General features: G+C 47.7%; 1 long non-coding RNA gene across 1 annotated transcript in view; it reads left to right on the plus strand.

Moving 5' to 3' along the window:
* Nucleotides 1-14,871, plus strand: part of LOC141424603 (uncharacterized) — a 37,293-nt gene extending 22,422 nt beyond the window's left edge. The window contains exons 2-5 of the long non-coding RNA XR_012449476.1: nucleotides 134-228; nucleotides 555-1,135; nucleotides 9,461-9,667; nucleotides 12,657-14,871. This is a non-coding gene — a long non-coding RNA (uncharacterized lncRNA). The remainder of the gene's footprint in view (nucleotides 1-133; nucleotides 229-554; nucleotides 1,136-9,460; nucleotides 9,668-12,656) is intronic.
* The last annotated feature ends 2,939 nt before the right edge of the window (nucleotides 14,872-17,810 follow it).

A 17,810-nucleotide genomic window follows, 5' to 3' on the forward strand; every position in this document is an offset into this window, starting at 1 on the left:
AGTGTGGTGCACCCACTCCGAGCCCCGCCTCTTGGAATGGCCATGACGGGCTGTCCATGGGTGGTGAGGGCCAGCCTCGTGTCACCTGGGAACCTCTGGCCTTGTGTGTTGAGTGTCTTTCCTCCCTTAACAGGTTTCATCTCAGGTCAGCTGTCAGGGGGGAAAGAAAGAGTCGCCAGGTAGAACACATGAAGGAGGGGGCACAGCCATCTGCCATGTGTCACTCAGGTGAGTTGCAGGTGACTGGTGCTCTGGAAACCTCACTCTGAAAATGCATCCTGGCACAGCCCCAGATAACAAGTGGGCCTTTGTCCATGGGCCTGGCACCTGGGAGGAGAGGGAGCAGCCATGTCTGCTTTGGCTGGATGTGGCAGGTTTAAACTTGGGGACACCCGAGGACCTGAACCCCTTTGTTTATGTATAATATAGTCTATTAAAGTTGCGCTCCCTTTTTCCTTACTCAGAAGTGGGTAATTTTATTGCTGATTGCATAATATTATTGCTAAATACAGAGGCATTTCATGAAAACAGTCTGAATGCTGTTCCCTCCACAGCCCGCTCAGGCCATCGTTAGTACTAATTTTGCCGAAGGACTTGGGGCTTTCTCTCTGCTATGAAGAAGGCAAGTTCTGAGGCAACTCCCCCGCCATGGGACTGCTGGAGGCCCCCTGCTCTGGGGCATCAACCTTAAACTCGACTTTCAATTTTTTGCTCGTGCACCCTCTCCTGAGATAGCCTTTCTTCCCTGCTTTGAAAAGGTGGATGGACCTGAGTTGTGGCTCAGTGGCAGAGCTTATGTCCTGTTTTGCATGGGCAAGGCCCTGGATTCCATCCCCAGCACTGAAAATAAATAAAATAAGTATACATGTCTGTCAGTGGAATAAACTTTCAACCCTGGCCTGAGGTTCTGAGTGGGATGGACAGGAAGACCTCTGGCATCTGAAGATCTCGCTGTCTTCCTCTACAAAATGGGAAACTAGACCTAGACCTTACCTAAGGTCTGGGGAAGATTCCTAAAACAAGATCCTCGAAACTTTCATACAGTCAGCACTTTGAGCTCCTCTGCAAAATAAACCAAATTACGTTAAGTCGAAGAGGAGAACTTAACGTAAGCCTAGCACCCAGATCCTCAGAGGTGAGTGTGGGAAACTTTTGGGAGCCCCAGTGCCTTGCCCTGTGGCTTCTGTCCCCAGGCAGTGTGTAATTGAGCCAGGGGTCCTATAGATGGCAGCCTCCTGCTAGCTACAAGCTCAGGAGCAGGGCTTCCAAGGGCCTCCACTCTGGAAGTGGAGCAGGGGAAGGACAGCCAAAGCTAGACAATTAGTTATTCATCTGCAGAAATCAAATAAGTCTCCCAGAGATCGATGTGGCCATCAGCAATGTTTAATCTTGGAAATAAAGGTATGTCTCTAAAGTAATTATTTGCAAATCAAATTTTTACCAAAGGAAAAATACTCTGCAAACAAACATGTAACTTGTGAAAAAAAATTGTCCCCTGAATGTTTAATCGTGGGGCATAAACTCCATGCAAGAAGCCCAATTCATCTTTGAGACCCTCCTCAAGCAATCCTACCTCCACCTGCTGTCCTTCTCAGGGACCTCGTCCACACTGCCTAGCTGTAAACTTCCAGCAAGGGAATGAAGGCTTTTCCTCTGTGATGTCACACAGCAATCTGAAAGATCTGTTCATCTTTAATGCCAATTTTGTCAACCTCATGTGACCAGTTGACATTGGCATTCAAAAGTCTACACCATTTAACTGACAATGCTCAAAGACGTTCTAAGCAAAATAAGGACAGACTGAGTTTATATTTGATTTGACCAAAAAGTTATGAATGATCACTGAGGTTGAGCCATACAAAATGGTCTTTTTGTAGGCTAAAAAAGTCAACCAAGGGGCTGGATATAGTGGTGCATGCCTGTGATCTAAGCTACTCAAGAAGCGTAAGTAGGAAGATGGAGGTCTGAGGCCAACCTGGGCAAAGCATGTGAGACTTTATCTGAAAAAGATTAAAGCAAAAATGTCTGGGGACCTGGTTCAAGTGGTAGGACACCAGCCTAGCAATCATGAGGCCCTGAGTTCAAACCCCAGTGTCTGACCCTCCCTCCCAAAAAAATGATTGGTCAAAAATCAGCAATTTCATAGCATTTTGTAGCATTTCAAACTCATGCCAGGATTGGAGTTTAGTGCCCATGACAAAATTTAGAGGCAGCCTGAGGTTGTATCCAGAGGGAGACAACCAGGTGAGCAGTCGATTCTAATTCAGGGGGCAAAAGGGCTGCGTGGGACATGAGGAATGGAGATGTGGGTGAGGAGGGGTGTTCTCTTTGTAGGCAAAGCAGGGATGGTGGCCCCGAGCTGCAGGCAGAGGGCATGGCAGGGGCAAGGCCTACAAGTGGGAGTACAGTGGTCTGAGGTCCTAGAAGAAGCCAGGGTGCCTGGCTCAGGAAGGAAGGTGCAGCAAGTGTGGGACAGCTCACCATGAGAGAGTGGAAAACCAGGAGCTGGACAAGAAGTGGGGCAGTGGGACCTCCTAGTCGTGATGGGGAGAAACTGCAGTGGGCAGTCACTGGGCTCTTAAGCTGACAAATGGCAAGATAGGATTGGCCACTTAGATAAAAGAATCCTTCTGTCGCTAGTGTAGAGAAATGATTAAGTCCAGCAAGAACTGGGCCGGGAGGCCAGATGAGGTAAGAGAGGAGAGCAGTCTACTCCAGAGACACATGGACAGATGCATTAGGATTGGGTTTCTTGTGGTGGTGTTTTTTTTAATCTCAGAGTTTAGTAGTTGGTTGGATATGAGAGAAGGGAGAAGGACGTGCCTGTCACAGGCAGGTGCTGACTTTAGCTGGGGGTGGGGAGAGGTGTAGGGAGGAGGACAGGAGCTCACCCTTGCACTGCTGGTGTGGAGCCTCTGGGGTTGTCCAAAGGGAAGCTTCCACCTCAGACTGGAGCTCAGCAGAAAAGTGCCACAGGGCTCAGCACCAAAGTTGACATTTGTGTGAGCTGTTGACGGACAAGGTACAGAGCTGGTCTCCCACCTTCGGCGTGCAGAGGAGTCACTTGGGCTTCTACCATCGGAATAATTCTTGGCTCCATCTCAGCACCAGAGTCTCAGGGAGGGTGACAGAGACTGCAGATCTCTCACCACTGCCCCAGGAGACAGTGGGAACCAAATTCATAGAAACTCTGTACAACAGCAACACCAGAGAAATCTCTAGTTCTCAGTTCATAGAAAAGCCTAGAAACTAGATGGCAAACCCAGAGAATTTGCTTCTTCCTATCAAAGTGCCCCAAAAGTACAGAGCCAAAATTTCACAATCAACCAGTGATGTTCATTTCGTGAAACTTTGTCATACGGAGCATTTAGGATGGAAACCCAAGCTACAAAGGTTAAACATGCCCCCCCCCACAAGAAAACAGACCTAAGACATTCAAAAACCATACTAAAAACCATCTTGGGACACCTTTATAAAACCCCCGAGTCTCTTACACAGTCAAATATGGAAACATGCTCTCATTGAGCCATAGCCAAAAGGTAAAAAGCAAGGAGAGCATTCATTTCCTCATACCCCTCATCACCGCTCTGATGCCCCTGTTGGAGTGCTCAGCTCAGCCAGCTGAATCTGCCTGGACTCGAGGTATTACATCTGTGCCTGTTCTCCCACCATACAGTGTGATCCTTGAGGCCAGAGACCTTGCCTTTCTCACATCCATGGTCATTGTTAGTTGGCTTGATCTTTCATCATCGTGCTGACCTCCTCATCCTGATCTGCAATGCCTTGATTTGGAGTTCTCTCCTGGTCATGCAGGACACCAACCATTCAACAATTTTAAGAAAAGAAAGAAGGCCAAAGCATGGGAGGGAAGAATGGCCTCTCACCCCGGGCAGTGCTGCAGGACAGAGCGGATGGGAGGGAAGAGAGATTCCCTTGCAGCCCACTGATTTGGGATTCACCAGCTTACCCGCACAAGCTCCATGCTCTTCTGATAAGCTGCAAAATCTAAAACTCCTTATTAAATGTCAGATAAATCGGCTAGCCTGGGGCAAGCCGTGAATGGGCGGTGCGTGCTGCAGTCCGGTTCTCTGTAATTGATGGGCTCTGAATAAGCAGAACCAATCCAGGCTGATTGCAGATGAAATGACTACAGCCAGCAAAGTTCAAACAAGAAATATGTGAACTTTAAAGTACTTGAACACAAATCAAGACAGTGAGTTTTTATAAAAATCTTTACTAGCTCAAACCACTGAAGCTCAGAATGACCTTTATTCTTGGGGTGAGAAGCTGGTAGGGTAGGGAATGTACATGCCATATATCAGGCCCAGAGTCACAGGGGGTGGGGCCTGTGACTTCCAGGCCCTCCCGCTCTGAGCCTCTAGGGACCTGGAAGGCAGTGACTTTGGGACCATAACCCTCCCTGTCATTCCACCTGAGCTGGGCTTTTGCTATTGGGCAGGGTTTTGGCTTCACACACGTCCTTGCTCTTTGGATGATGGACTCATGACTGCATTGCAGGCCAGCTTCTTGCCTGTGTTCAGACACAAACAGGAACATTTATAGAGTTGGTGGCCCCCAGGCCCAGCATTGGCTAAACTCAATCACCAGAATGGCTTCCTGCAGGCCTGGTACAACTAGACATTTGTAGAGCACCCTTTATGCTAAGCCTTGTTCAGGGGTCCTGGACTTCCCTCCTGCAGCCAGGTCCTTCACCACCATTCCTGAGAGAAGTGTCCCTATGCCATCTCACATAGGAGGAAATGGAAGGCCTTCCGCTGGGCTTTTGGTGGCCTCTGCGGGAGGCCCCTTGATCTTCCTGCCACACCAAGTAGGGTCCCTCAGGTGAGTCTGATGGGTACCATTTGCTGTCTCCTTTCTACCTTCACTGATTGTCCAAGTATTGGATGAGAGCACCTCATGAAAATGCCCCCTTGGTCCACAATACCAAACTGTAACTTATCAGCACTTTTTTTTTTCTATAGCAACTGTGTGTGCCTTCATTGGTTACTTCATTCATTCAAAGGTGTCTTGGGAGCCAGGCGCTGGTGGTTCATGCCTGTAATCCTAGCTACTCAGGAGGCAGAGATCAGGAGGATCGCATTCAAAGCCACCCCGAACAAATAGTTCAAGAGACCCTATCTTGAAAAAACCCATCACAAAAAAAAGGGCTGGTGGAGTGGCTCAAGGTGTAGGCCTGAGTTCAAACCACAGTACAGAAAAAAAAAATTGTGTCTTGGGCCTCCTCTGTGCACCAGGCAAGGAGTTAAAATCTAAGTGTGGTAGAGCTGATACTTCTCATAAGTAATACATAATCTGTAGGAGAGGGGAGAAATAACCAGTTCATTTTTACCCCAAAGCACCATGGGAAAAGATTGCTTTCCCCTGTGGGGTGTGAACAAGGTAATCATGGAAGACTCTATGTTGGAAGTGACCATTGTATGACAACTAGGATGGGATTTGTAAGTAGAATAGCTTAAGAATCCTTTTTTTTTTTTGGTTCTCTTTTCATTGATTTTTTTTTTCATTTTTCTTTTATTATTCATATGTGCATACAAGGCTTGGTTCATTTCTCCCCCCTGCCCCCACCCCCTCCCTTACCACCCACTCCACCCCCTCCCGCTCCCCCCCTCAATACCCAGCAGAAACTATTTTGCTCTTATCTCTAATTTTGTTGTAGAGAGAGTATAAGCAATAATAGGAAGGAACAAGGGGTTTTGCTGGTTGAGATAAGGATAGCTATACAGGGCATTGACTCACATTGATTTCCTGTGCGTGGGTGTTACCTTCTAGGTTAATTCTTTTTGATCTAACCTTTTCTCTAGTTCCTGGTCCCCTTTTCCTATTGGCCTCAGTTGCTTTAAGGTATCTGCTTTAGTTTCTCTGCGTTAAGGGCAACAAATGCTAGCTAATTTTTTAGGTGTCTTACCTATCCTCACCCCTCCCTTGTGTGCTCTCGCTTTTATCATGTGCTCATAGTCCAATCCCCTTGTTGTGTTTGCCCTTGATCTAATGTCCACATATGAGGGAGAACATACGATTTTTGGTCTTTTGAGCCAGGCTAACCTCACTCAGAATGATGTTCTCCAATTCCATCCATTTACCAGCGAATGATAACATTTCGTTCTTCTTCATGGCTGCATAGAATTCCATTGTGTATAGATACCACATTTTCTTAATCCATTCGTCAGTGCTGGGGCATCTTGGCTGTTTCCATAACTTGGCTATTGTGAATAGTGCTGCAATAAACATGGATGTGCAAGTGCCTCTGGAGTAACAGTCTTTTGGGTATATCCCCAAGAGTGGTATTGCTGGATCAAATGGTAGATCGATGTCCAGCTTTTTAAGTAGCCTCCAAATTTTTTTCCAGAGTGGTTGTACTAGTCTACATTCCCACCAACAGTGTAAGAGGGTTCCTTTTTCCCCGCATCCTCGCCAACACCTGTTGTTGGTGGTGTTGCTGATGATGGCTATTCTAACAGGGGTGAGGTGGAATCTTAGTGTGGTTTTAATTTGCATTTCCTTTATTGCTAGAGATGGTGAGCATTTTTTCATGTGTTTTCTGGCCATTTGAATTTCTTCTTTTGAGAAAGTTCTGTTTAGTTCACATGCCCATTTCTTTATTGGTTCATTAGTTTTGGGAGAATTTAGTTTTTTAAGTTCCCTGTATATAAGAATCCTTTTTTAAATAATAATATCATGCATGTTCATCACAACAGCCGTAGGTTTTATTGTTACCTCCAGGTAACAATGAGAAAACTGAGGCACAGACAGCTAAAGGAAATTACCCAAAGACACACAGTGGGAGAATCAGGAATCAATCCCAGGTCACCTGCTCCAGTCTTCATGATTCTGTCCACTATGCAATGCCACCTCTGTCTGAGGGACATGATCACCTGGAGGAGAAGCCATCCTGAACAAAGGCAAAATGTTCTGGAAAAGAGTAGACTGGAAGCTGTACTACGTGAAGGTCAAAGGTTGAAGAGGAGTGATGCACACTGAGCTGGAGACCATTCATCCATTCAAAACATCATCAAAACATTCACTTTTTACCACTTTATACAAAACATCAACTTTGTACCAGGGACTCCATTAGGTGCCAGGGACATGGCATGAACTGATGTTTAAAAAGCTGTAGACATGTACTCAGGGTCATGAGACTTTCAGAGTGATCTAGACATTGCAACTTATCTCCTGCTAGTCATTGCCAACAGCCACTGATACAAAAACACAAATGCTCATCTCCAAGTATGGAGGTAGGAGCAGCAGGAAGAGATGGGCGGGTTAAAACACAGGATGCCCAATTAAGTTTGAATTTCAAATAATAGTAGGCTAGGGATCCAGCCTGATAGAGAGCTCTTGCCTAGCATGTGCAAGGCCCTGGATTCCATCCTCAGCATCACTGAATAAATAAATGGCAGCAGTTTTTTTAGTATAAATATGTCTCAAATGCTGCGTGAGCATACTTATAATAAAAGACTTTTGGGTTTTATTTGAAAGTCAAGTTTAATAGGCATCCTGTGGTTTTATTTGTGAAATCTGGCCATGATAAACCTGACTGATCTTTTCACTGAGCAGTTTTACAAATGAGCCAAGAGAAGAGACAGGGTCAAGGTCACCCATGGAGTCAGTAAGCTAGTGGCTCAGAGGCCAGCATCCAGGTTTCAAGGACCCAGTCCAGCACTCTCTGTGCTCTAAGAGACTGCCTTCCTTGTCCTCAGAAAGAGGGGCCAAGATCCAGCGACAAACTTGCAAAGACTCAATCAAGCCACTCAGCCATTCAGGCCTACGGATCCACTGAACTTGGGTGTCCATACAGGCTGTAGAGCAGTCCTTAATAGTATTGGAAAAAGGAAGAATTTTGATAGTGAAATTCTCCCGAGAGTCAGGGTTGTTCAGACCCCTGAATCAAAGGCCACAGCCACAATAGGAAGCAGTTAAGCCCCAGGGATTCTCCCCGCCGAACCCCCAGGCCATAATTGTAGACAGGTGTGCAGTGGCCCCCACCGGAACAGCACTGGTGAAATGCTTCAGGAAAAACCAAAACGTAATATGGGCACAGCTTAGGGGAAGTCCCATGTTCCCTTCGAAGCAGCCCCTCAGGAGACCGTGGCCCACTTGAAGTTGCCTTTATCTGAACACATTCCATTCAGGAGGAGCAGGAAGAAGGCCTGGCCTCCCCGGGTAACTCAATCAGACGCTGAGGCGTTCACAGGGGTATCAGTTACCATGAGCCTCTGGGGCAGCAAGGAGATTAGGAGAAGGATTACCTGCCACTTACTGCACGTCCTCTAGGAAGGCATGGCCTCAAGACCAACCCTGTTCAATCAGGTCCTCGTAGGCTGGTCTCAAAAGGACAGCTGACAGCAGCATTTCTAAGCGTGTTTTAAACTGTCTGTCATATTAGTGATGGGGACTCACCAACACAGAGTGACAGTAATGTCAACAGTGGCACCAGAGGAATTTCTGACAAGTGGCCCTTTGTGAAATGATGAGAAGTTGGACTGGGGGGTGCTAGGCCTTGTTATGGAAGCTCTTAACTCTTCCCTCAAAGTCATTATCTGTGGGCGGGTTTGAGCTCTATATTTCACTCCTCAAACAGTCTGTGTGCTTAGGCCAAACAATGTGCTTTGTTGAGGTGGCATAACCAGGTTTGACACCACCTCTGGAGACAGAAGAAGCCAGTGTTGGCATTCTCTCTGAATTGGGCCAGTCAGACTCTCACCAATGAGAGTCCATGTGGGAACCAAGAGGCAAGGTGGCCTGAAAAAGGGGTTGAGTCCCCAGTCATTTTACAGTTCCCACCAGTGGTCAGCAACCTATGATAAGTGGCTCAAACTCAGACCACTGGCTACTTTTATAGGTAAAATTTTATTGGAACTCTGCCACACCTACTCATTTACATGTTTTCTTTGTCTGCTTTCCAACTACAATGGCAGAGTTGAGCAGTAAAGGCAGAAATTGTATTATTCCCAAATCCCATAAATATTTACTCTTCCTTTATTAAAGAAAAAAAAAAAAGACTGATCCTTGGTCTATGACTCCTAAGAGGTCTCACAGTGCTGTTTAGCCTCAGATCTGCAGTGGGTGAAATGAGAAAGAAGCCATGTCTTGACAAGTTGTGAATCCCAAGACACTGAAGCAGTAACTGCTGAAGGAAGCTCCCTGAGGCCTAACACCTAAGAATTCCAGGTAGAGCCATTTCAACTAAGTTCTCCCCTTAAAGAATTTAAAGTTGACCAGACAATATACAGCACCCACTTTTAATTAACTTCCTAAACTGTCATGCTGAGCAGCCTCAGAAATCTCTGGTGGCTTTCCTGCCAAAAGAATGAGGAGGGACCAATTTCTGACCCCGACATTGAAGCCACCCACAATCTGCACCACACCTCATTTCAGCCTCTCTACCACAGACTCCCAGAGTGTTCATTCTGGGCCTGCTTCCTCCCTATCCCTATGCCAGAACTGCAGCACCAAGATGGCCATTGGGACACCTCTCCATCCCTGTGACCCTGCACTCAAGTGGAACAACAGATGCTCCATGACCACACTTGCTGTCATGCTTCATCCTTCCTTCCATCTTCGTCTGCTGACCCCAACTGTCTTCTTCCGGACATCCATGATATCTCTCCTGATGCCCTCATTGGAGGCCTCCACTTGGACTTCCAAAGTAAGTCTTCCAAACCTCTCCTGTGGAACTGATCAAGTTCAACCTCACATTGGCTATCATTACCAGTGCCCGGGGAAGCCAGGGCCTTCACAGATTAATCATTTCCATTATTTTTGAATGAAAGAAAGGTGCAGGGTGGGTGTTGTAATGTGGAGACTACCCACAACACTGGAATCTTTCAAACCAACTGCCTAAAGAGCAGGTTGGGGCCCTCAAATAGTGTCTTTGTCCCTGTGGCTCAGTCACTACCTAGAAAAGAGGGAATACACCTTCAGTGACCAGAGCCAAGAAGTCATCAGAGACAATGGTCGCTTCTACAGGGGGCCTAAGCCAAAGTGAAGCTCTGCCAGTGCCTGGCCGATGACCAGCCATCTCAGTCCAGGAGAAAATCCTGCTTCCTCACTATCTTATGGGCAAGGGGCCACAGAGTCCCAGGACACTTTTCAGTCAACAAACATTTACCAAGTACCTATGTGGGCCAGGCACTGGGAGGAAGTAGTGTGCAGGCAGGCAAGGTTGCTGTTCTCACAAGGTTTACCTTTTGGCCTGTCCAGACCTAGGAAAAAGTGTGATCCCAGAGTTTCTGTAAGTGACAAAAGGCCTTCACTGTCTACCCAGAGAAGCTCCTAGATATGTGTCCAGCAGCTGCCAAGGACTACCCTCAGTACAAGAGGGACATAAAGAAAACTCAGTGCCTTGTTTGAATAGCCCCCTTGAGCCCACTGTGCTAGTCAGCTTTGAGTTACTATGACAAAAATCCTGAAATAATCAACTTAAAGGGATAAGTGTTTATTTTAGCTTATGGTTTCGGTCCATGGTTGCTTGGCCCTGTTGCTTTGAGCCTGTGACAGCACAGTACACTGTGGTAGGAGCACATGGTGGTGGGTGCCTATTCACCTCACGGCAATGAAGAAACAAAAAGAGAGGAAGGGGTCAGGAGTCCAATATCCCTTCAAGAGCCTGTCCCAGTGACCTCATTTCCTGTCATTAGACCCCACCTCTTGAAGGTTCCACCACCTCACAATAGTGCCAAGTTTTGGGAAATAAGCCTTTAGCATATGGGCCATTGTGGGGCATTTCAGATCCAAACCATAGCATTCATCTAGGCGGCCATCTTTTTTCCCAGATTGGAGTTCTCAGAAAATGCCATTCTGAACCTGAAAGTGAGAGGTCATTGGAAATACATCCTTGCAGTGCTTTTAAGATACCAAGGGAAAAAAAGCCAATGCAGGAGCCTCAAGTCTCCCTGCCCTCTCTGGGCTTCATGCTGGAGGGTTGGCCCTGAGTACAGAAGAGTCCAGTCCCCTGCTGGGCTTCCTGGGAGTCTGAGGGACAGTTGCAGGAGTAGCCCAGTAACCACAGAATTCAGACTAACCCAGATGTTAGGCTGTGTCCAGAGCGGGTTCTGAGACATGGCACAGTGGAAACTGGCTCAGATGATAAGGATGAATTTGCTTTTTGATTACTAGCAGTGGTGCTGGGGCTCCTAGACCATGGGATCTCTGCACAGGTAATAGCCCTTGGGCTCCTACTTGGGTGGCAGATGGATTGGCCTCATGCTGAATGACTCAGAGCAGCAGGTCTCTTACCCCCACTCCACTCAGGTCCCTTGCTGACTCTGGTTGGGAGAGAGGCTGCAATTAAGAAGTGGAGTGGCTCACTGGATTTGCCAAAAACCCTCCAGGTCAACATCACTAACTGCCCATGAACCTTTCAGAGACCAGAGCAAGTCCAAGAGCTCAGGCCCCTGAGCCTGGCACAGTACCTGGCACTCAGTGAGGCCCAAAGCTTTGGATGGAAAACCCTTTGGCCTTGATCCTACACCTCCCCCCAGTGGGTCTCCTCTTGCCCTAGCCTGGACCTTCTTCCCCTCCTTCCCAAGTGCCAAATTACAGAGGGCTATGTCCTTGGCCTGTCTAGGAAATCCTTTAAAAATATCATTTTTGCCTCTCTGATGACTACAAATTAGGGTTCAGCCTGGGGCTTGAATTCTTGGGTGGGCATCTGGTTGGAGATACAGAGCAGGAAGCCCTGCTGCCCTGGGCCCTCTCACTCTGCCTGTCAAGTCTCCCAATGATGGTGGCATTTCAGACACAAACAGTACATGGGGAACAGCTATCAGTTCTGCTAAGGCATTGATAACAGAGCCAGAGACGTGGATAGGAGAGGCATTGGGGGAATCTGACCTTTCCTAAAGCATACCTCTAAGGTATTCAAACCCTTTCTCTCTCAACCTTAATGCCCCTTGCAAACCCTAAGCCTCCCACCACCCCAACACAGTTGATGTAGCCTCAGACCTTGAACCTGTGAAGGCCTGCATCTTCTGTGATCTACACAGGACTTCCTCTCTCTCACTGCCTCTGTTCCCCATAAAGGAGACCTATCAGATCAGAATTAAAATCTGACCTAGTGACCTATGCCATCGCTGGCTCTAAATAGCAGTCCCATCTGATGCCTGGGCTCAGGGAAGCCTGAGGTGTTCCAATAGTCACTTACAGGGTAGCTGTCAAAGATGGGAGAAGACTGTCCCCCAAGTTTAGGTCTATCCCACAGGAAGAGCTGGTGGAGAGCAGGTTCAGAGTTCTGGCTATCCCTGACAGGTGCACTAAATCATCACAGCTAATTGCCCCTGGAAGTAGCTGACAGGGTTGCAGAGTCATCAGGCCTCTGCCCTCCAAGTTGATGCCACCCCACGACTTCCCCATCGATAGTCCCTCTCCTTCCTCCAAACCAGGCCAGGCACACAGCTCTCTGTTTTGTCTGGAAGCAGAGACTGGCTTCCACCAAACACTGTTTCTATGGCTCCTATATGTCTCACTGGCTCCTGTGCAATCTCTGCCTTTAACTGGTACTGCCATGGCCTCCTCAGCACCGCTGGGGAACCTGCCCCCTTCTTTCTTGAACACTCTTCATTCTCCTCCTCCTCCTTTTGCTCCTCTTCCTATTTTCTTTCTCTCTCTCAATTTCTCCTTTTTTCTACCTTGCACAGGTAATTGTGAGACGGTGAAGGAAAGCCCTGGAGTATTCAGTTCCAAACGCTACCCAGCAGTTCTCAGAAGGGCACAAAGGACCGCGGTGAATGTCACATTGAGTCGGCTCCAGCTGCACCTGCCGGCCGCCCCAGCCCCTCCAGTTCACCGGGGGGTCACCGAGCGCTCGCAGATTCTCCGATGGCAAGGAGAGCTACTATGTTTTCAGTTCACAGTGAGATTAAATCTGCAACGTTTGACCTGTCTAATTTATTTTGTGGCTGACAGAGCAAGGAAAGCTGGTAGGAAGCTCTGGATGCATTTCTCCCCTTACACAAAACACCATGGAATCTGTAGAAGCTGTCGCATCTGGATGCTTCGTTCTGGGCCTGGACATGGAAACGGGTGTGTAACGAGCATTGGACCCCAGAACTGGGCAACAGTCCAGCAGCCTGGCGCTGGTTTCCCTTCGAAATACAGACTTGAGCTGAGCAGCTTGGGCAGTGTGAGTTCCTGCAGGGGCCAGGCACTGGCTTGGAGCTGCCAACTGATAAAGGTCAGGCCCTTGCCTGAAGTTCCCTCCAATTTGGCTGACTCTTACTGTCCTTGTCTCCTACTTCTTTTGAGGGACTTCTGGCCAAGCCTCGTCTTCATCAGCCAAAGCTAGGCCTCCCGTCTCCTTCTCCTACTAGGCAAAGCTGGCCCATCCTCCCAGCCAGAGAAAACATGTAGAAATGCTTCTGGATTTGAGAAATCAAGTGCCACTTCATTCCTATCAGCTGAACACCTCCTGGAAGCAGGCTCAGGCCTAGCCCTCAATGGGCTGCTCCCAGGTCTGGATTGTAGAACACTCTGTCAGCAATAGAACTTTATTTTTAAACCTCTGAGGTCATAGACAGAATCCTAATAAATTGACACTGTCCACGTTGCTCAGCCTGGAGTACTGGGGGGAGGGAGACTGGATGTGGCCCTGTAATTCCTTGGGGATCCTGAGACACACTCTGGACCTCAAGGTGAGACCTTGGTAGCAGAGAACAATATGGTTGGTAGCAGGTGAGCAGGGAGTCACAAAGGGCCAGCAGGAGGGCTGGAAAGAAGGGTTCCACAGAGCTTAGGGCTTCAGGGCAGGAGGGCGTGCAGGCTGAAGGTGGTGTGCACCAACACATGGTATTTGAGAATGAGTGTGTTTCAGGCAGCTGCAGAGCTGTCAAGTGCAGTGAAAAGGCTGGCTGAGAGACAGGACAGTCATTTGGGTCAAATTGGGAACAGAAGTGCAGGAAGAGCCAAGACTGTTTCTAACGGTTGTGTGTGATTCCCTTTAGCAAATGTAATTCTGTGAGACCCTGGTGACAAAGACAGCCTGGCATCAGTAGGAGGGTCATTGTGCAGGTCAGGATGTGCCAAAGGACCAGGCACATACAGAGCCAGAGGAAAGCAATGGATACTGGGTAAGGTGAAAAAGAAAGAAGAGGCTGGTCCCCACTATGATGAAGGATAAGGATGAGACAGGAACACTTATCAGCTCCTGAGGGACAGAGAATTGGTGCTACTTATTAAGAGAAAACAGAGGAACAGAGGCAGTTTCAAATGATGCAAGATGGTGAGGTCTGGGAGGGCAGGCCAAGTGTGTGCACGATTAGGAGGTGACAAGGGTGATGGAGAGACAGTGAGAGCCACTAGTCTTTGTTGAGAATTGACCAGGGCACTTGCTATCGTCTTACTTCATGCACAAAGCAGGTGGTTAAGGTAGTGTTTCTTTTTCTCCTACCTCACAGATGAGAACCCAGAGGTTCAGGGAGGTGAAGGAATTTGTCACAACCACTTAGTTAAAAGTCTGTGCACTGATGGCTGCCTAATTCTAGGGCCTGACCTCTCAGACACAAGCCCAGAGCTGGGAATTGAGGCTTGGGGTCCTCTTGCTGGGAGCAAGGTGTTTGCAAAGGCCACTGGAGGCAGGTACAGAGAGCCTGGTGCGACTGATCAAACCCCTCATGGCCTAGGGGTTCCAGGCTTATGCACTGATGCTCTCAGAACACTGAGGACATACTGAGCTACGGCCGGGAATCTGGAGATCTGCTGAGATGCATGTGCCCCCTGGGACCAGGATGTGACTCTTGCTCAGGCAGACAGCACTAAGTATTAATTATTGCACATTAATTACAACACTCAAGGATTCCTCGAAATGGAAGCTGCAGCCGCCCCCAAGGCCACTCCTCTGGCTCGTATTTCTCACCTGAAGCCATGTTAAGATGTACTTAAAGGCAGGGCAGTCCTCACACTGGTACCATTCAGTGGTACTGTTACCACTCTGTCTTTATGAAGTGTTGACCTGTGAACAAGAAACTTAGAGACATCAGATCCGGAGGAATGAGGGACCTCTGCATTCTGCTCAGAGGGTGTTACCTTGCTGTCATTTCAGCTGTGGGACACTGAGACTGGCCGGGCTTAGGGAGCTGATAGAAATAAAAAGCCTGTGCTTTCCATACTCATTCCAGAATCAGGAGGTGAAACAAACAGGAGAGCATGAAACTGGCCAGCCACCTTTGAGGGCCCCATGCACAATCCTTCAAAGTTGGACTCCTGACTCCCTCCTCACCTCCCTCCATAAACAGGTAAGAATAATTCACAGGACAGCCTGAGCCAGGGGCCTTCTGGCATTCAGATGTGGCATCAGTAGTAACAGCCAACACTTATTGAGCATCCATTATGTGCCACACAGAGCTCTGAGGGACATTAATGGGTGAACTTGTTTGATCCTCACCACACTTTGTGAAGACAATACACTCATCCTCACCATCGAGACACAGGGGGTCTGGTAACCCGTCCAATGTCCCCTGGCCAGTAAGTGCTACAATCAGGAATTGTGTCCATGCTGTCAAATTCCAGAGTCTACCTCTGCGCCATTCTGCCATGTTGCTCAAGTTCCAGGAAATAAAAGCACTAACAGATGCACATACCTGAGACAATGGCGAACATGCGTCGTCATGGTAACCTGTACACAAATGTTCACTCACTATTCATAGTAGCCAAATCCCATCAGCTGATGTGTGTATAAGCAATGTTCGGGGCGGGGGAGGGGGTAGGGGGATATTCATGCAAGAAATGTTGTCAACCATGAAAAGGAATGAAGTGCTGACATGAAAGAATGTAATGAACTTGGAAACCTTATGCCACATGAAAGAAGGCAGAAACAAAGGCTGCATATTGGAGGATTCCATTTACTGAAATGTCTAGAAAGGGCCAACCCATACAGACAGAAGTAGATCACTGACTGTCAGTGATCAGTAGATCACTGGAGAAGGGGGAATTGAGAGTTCCTAGGAATAGGGACAGGCTTCTTTTTTGGGGTATTGGAAATATTCTGGAATTAGATCCTGCTGATGTTTACCCAACATTATGAATGTACTCCCCAACCTCTGAATTGTACACTTTAAAATGATTAACTTTATGTCATATAAATTTCCGCACAATTAAAAATTTGCCAAAAAAAGGAACCACCTGACATACAAGTGACAATCTCTCAGCTCTGCTCTTGGCTGATCCCTGAGTTACAGAATGATTTCTCAGGTTCCAGCCATCACCCACAGACACAACCACATTTAGTGGAAGCAGAGAGGATTCCCCCTTGGTTGATAGTTTTAGTCTGTTTGTGAAGCTGTAACAAAATACTTGAGCCTACGTAATTTATAAACAACAGAAATTTATTCATCACAATTCTGGAGGTAGAAAGGCACTGGTAGGTCCAGTTTTCTGGTGAAAGCTGCTCTCTGCTTTTAAGATGGCACCTTCTTGGTGCCTCCTCTGGAGGGAAGGCACTGTGTCTTTATATGGCAGAAGAGATGGAAGGGCAAAAAAAAGAACACAGCATGACACCTCCTTTATAAGGGCATCAATCTACTTGTGAGGACAGAGCCTCCTGGCCTCATTACCTCCTTGAGGCCTCCACCACTTGACATGCTTGCACTGGGGGTTTAAGTTCCAACATGAATTTTGCAGAGGACACAAACCTTCCCACCATGGTAGTGACTTATCAAAGAAGCAGGATCTTTTCTGGCAGATGTCCTTTCACACCTCATCGGTCAGGACTTGGTCACATGCCCAAATGTCTTCTCACATCTCATTGGTCAGAACTGGGCCACACCCCCAGCAGATGTCCTCTCACATCTGATTGGTTGGGACCTGGCCCCATCCCTTCACTAACCCAGCCACTGGCCGAGGTTCTAGGGACTTACTGATCTGTTTAGACCAATCAATATTTGCCCTTGGGTTTTGTCGGGAGGGAAGCACACCTGAACAAAGTTAGAACGTAGAAAAAAGGAGGGCAGTGGCTGTTTGTGGTCACTCAACAGTGCAGGTGTGACTGGTATTAGTGAAAATACAGATTGCAGGCCTTTCCCCCAGGTTCTGGTTAGATTCAGAAGTCCATGGTTGGCTTCAGAGCCCTCATTTGACATACAGCCCTAAGGTGCCTCTGACAGGGTGACCTCAGACCACACCCCAGGAACATTGTTCAGTGGGGAATATTTGCAAGTTTCCTGTTACCCTATACCTGCAAATGACCCCCACTTCTCCCCCACACCTCCACTTTCTAGAGAAAGCACTCCAAAAAAAAAGGAAGGAAGAAAGGAAACAATGGGATAGAAATGAAAAGAGACAGATGAGAGGAGGCATGAACATTTCCTGAGGGTGTTTCCTGTGTCCCCACAGGTTAGACATCCCCAGGATGTCACCACTAGTCAGCTGTTACCATGCTACTCCAGAGGTGCAGACAGCCAAGTGAAGAATACCAGCAACTAGCCATGACCATGTGAAGTGGAACAGCATGAATTCAGACCTGGAAGGTCCTGGGCACAGCATCAGGAACTGCTGCCTACAGACCAGTGACCCCCACAGACATAGAGTCAGAGAGAAGAGGGTGGTCAGGCCCCAACACATAGAACTTTTGAATTGACCATGGCTTAGAAAGCAAAGGTCCCTTAGTACAGAAAGTTCAAGACTCCTACCTCGAATAGAAAGTCTTTTGCATTATTAGGAAAAGAAAAAGAAAAGCCTTCATTCTCTCAGTTTTAAAATTGTGCGTGGGTACCCTTTGGCCTTTTCTGCTTTGGTAGTGCATTTTCTCTGCACTTGGCTTGATGGCATTAGAAAAGATGTGGCTAAGGCAGCCATTCACC

The sequence above is a fragment of the Castor canadensis genome, chromosome 7 (genome assembly GCF_047511655.1).
Source record: "Castor canadensis chromosome 7, mCasCan1.hap1v2, whole genome shotgun sequence".
Taxonomy (NCBI): Eukaryota; Metazoa; Chordata; class Mammalia; order Rodentia; family Castoridae; genus Castor; species Castor canadensis.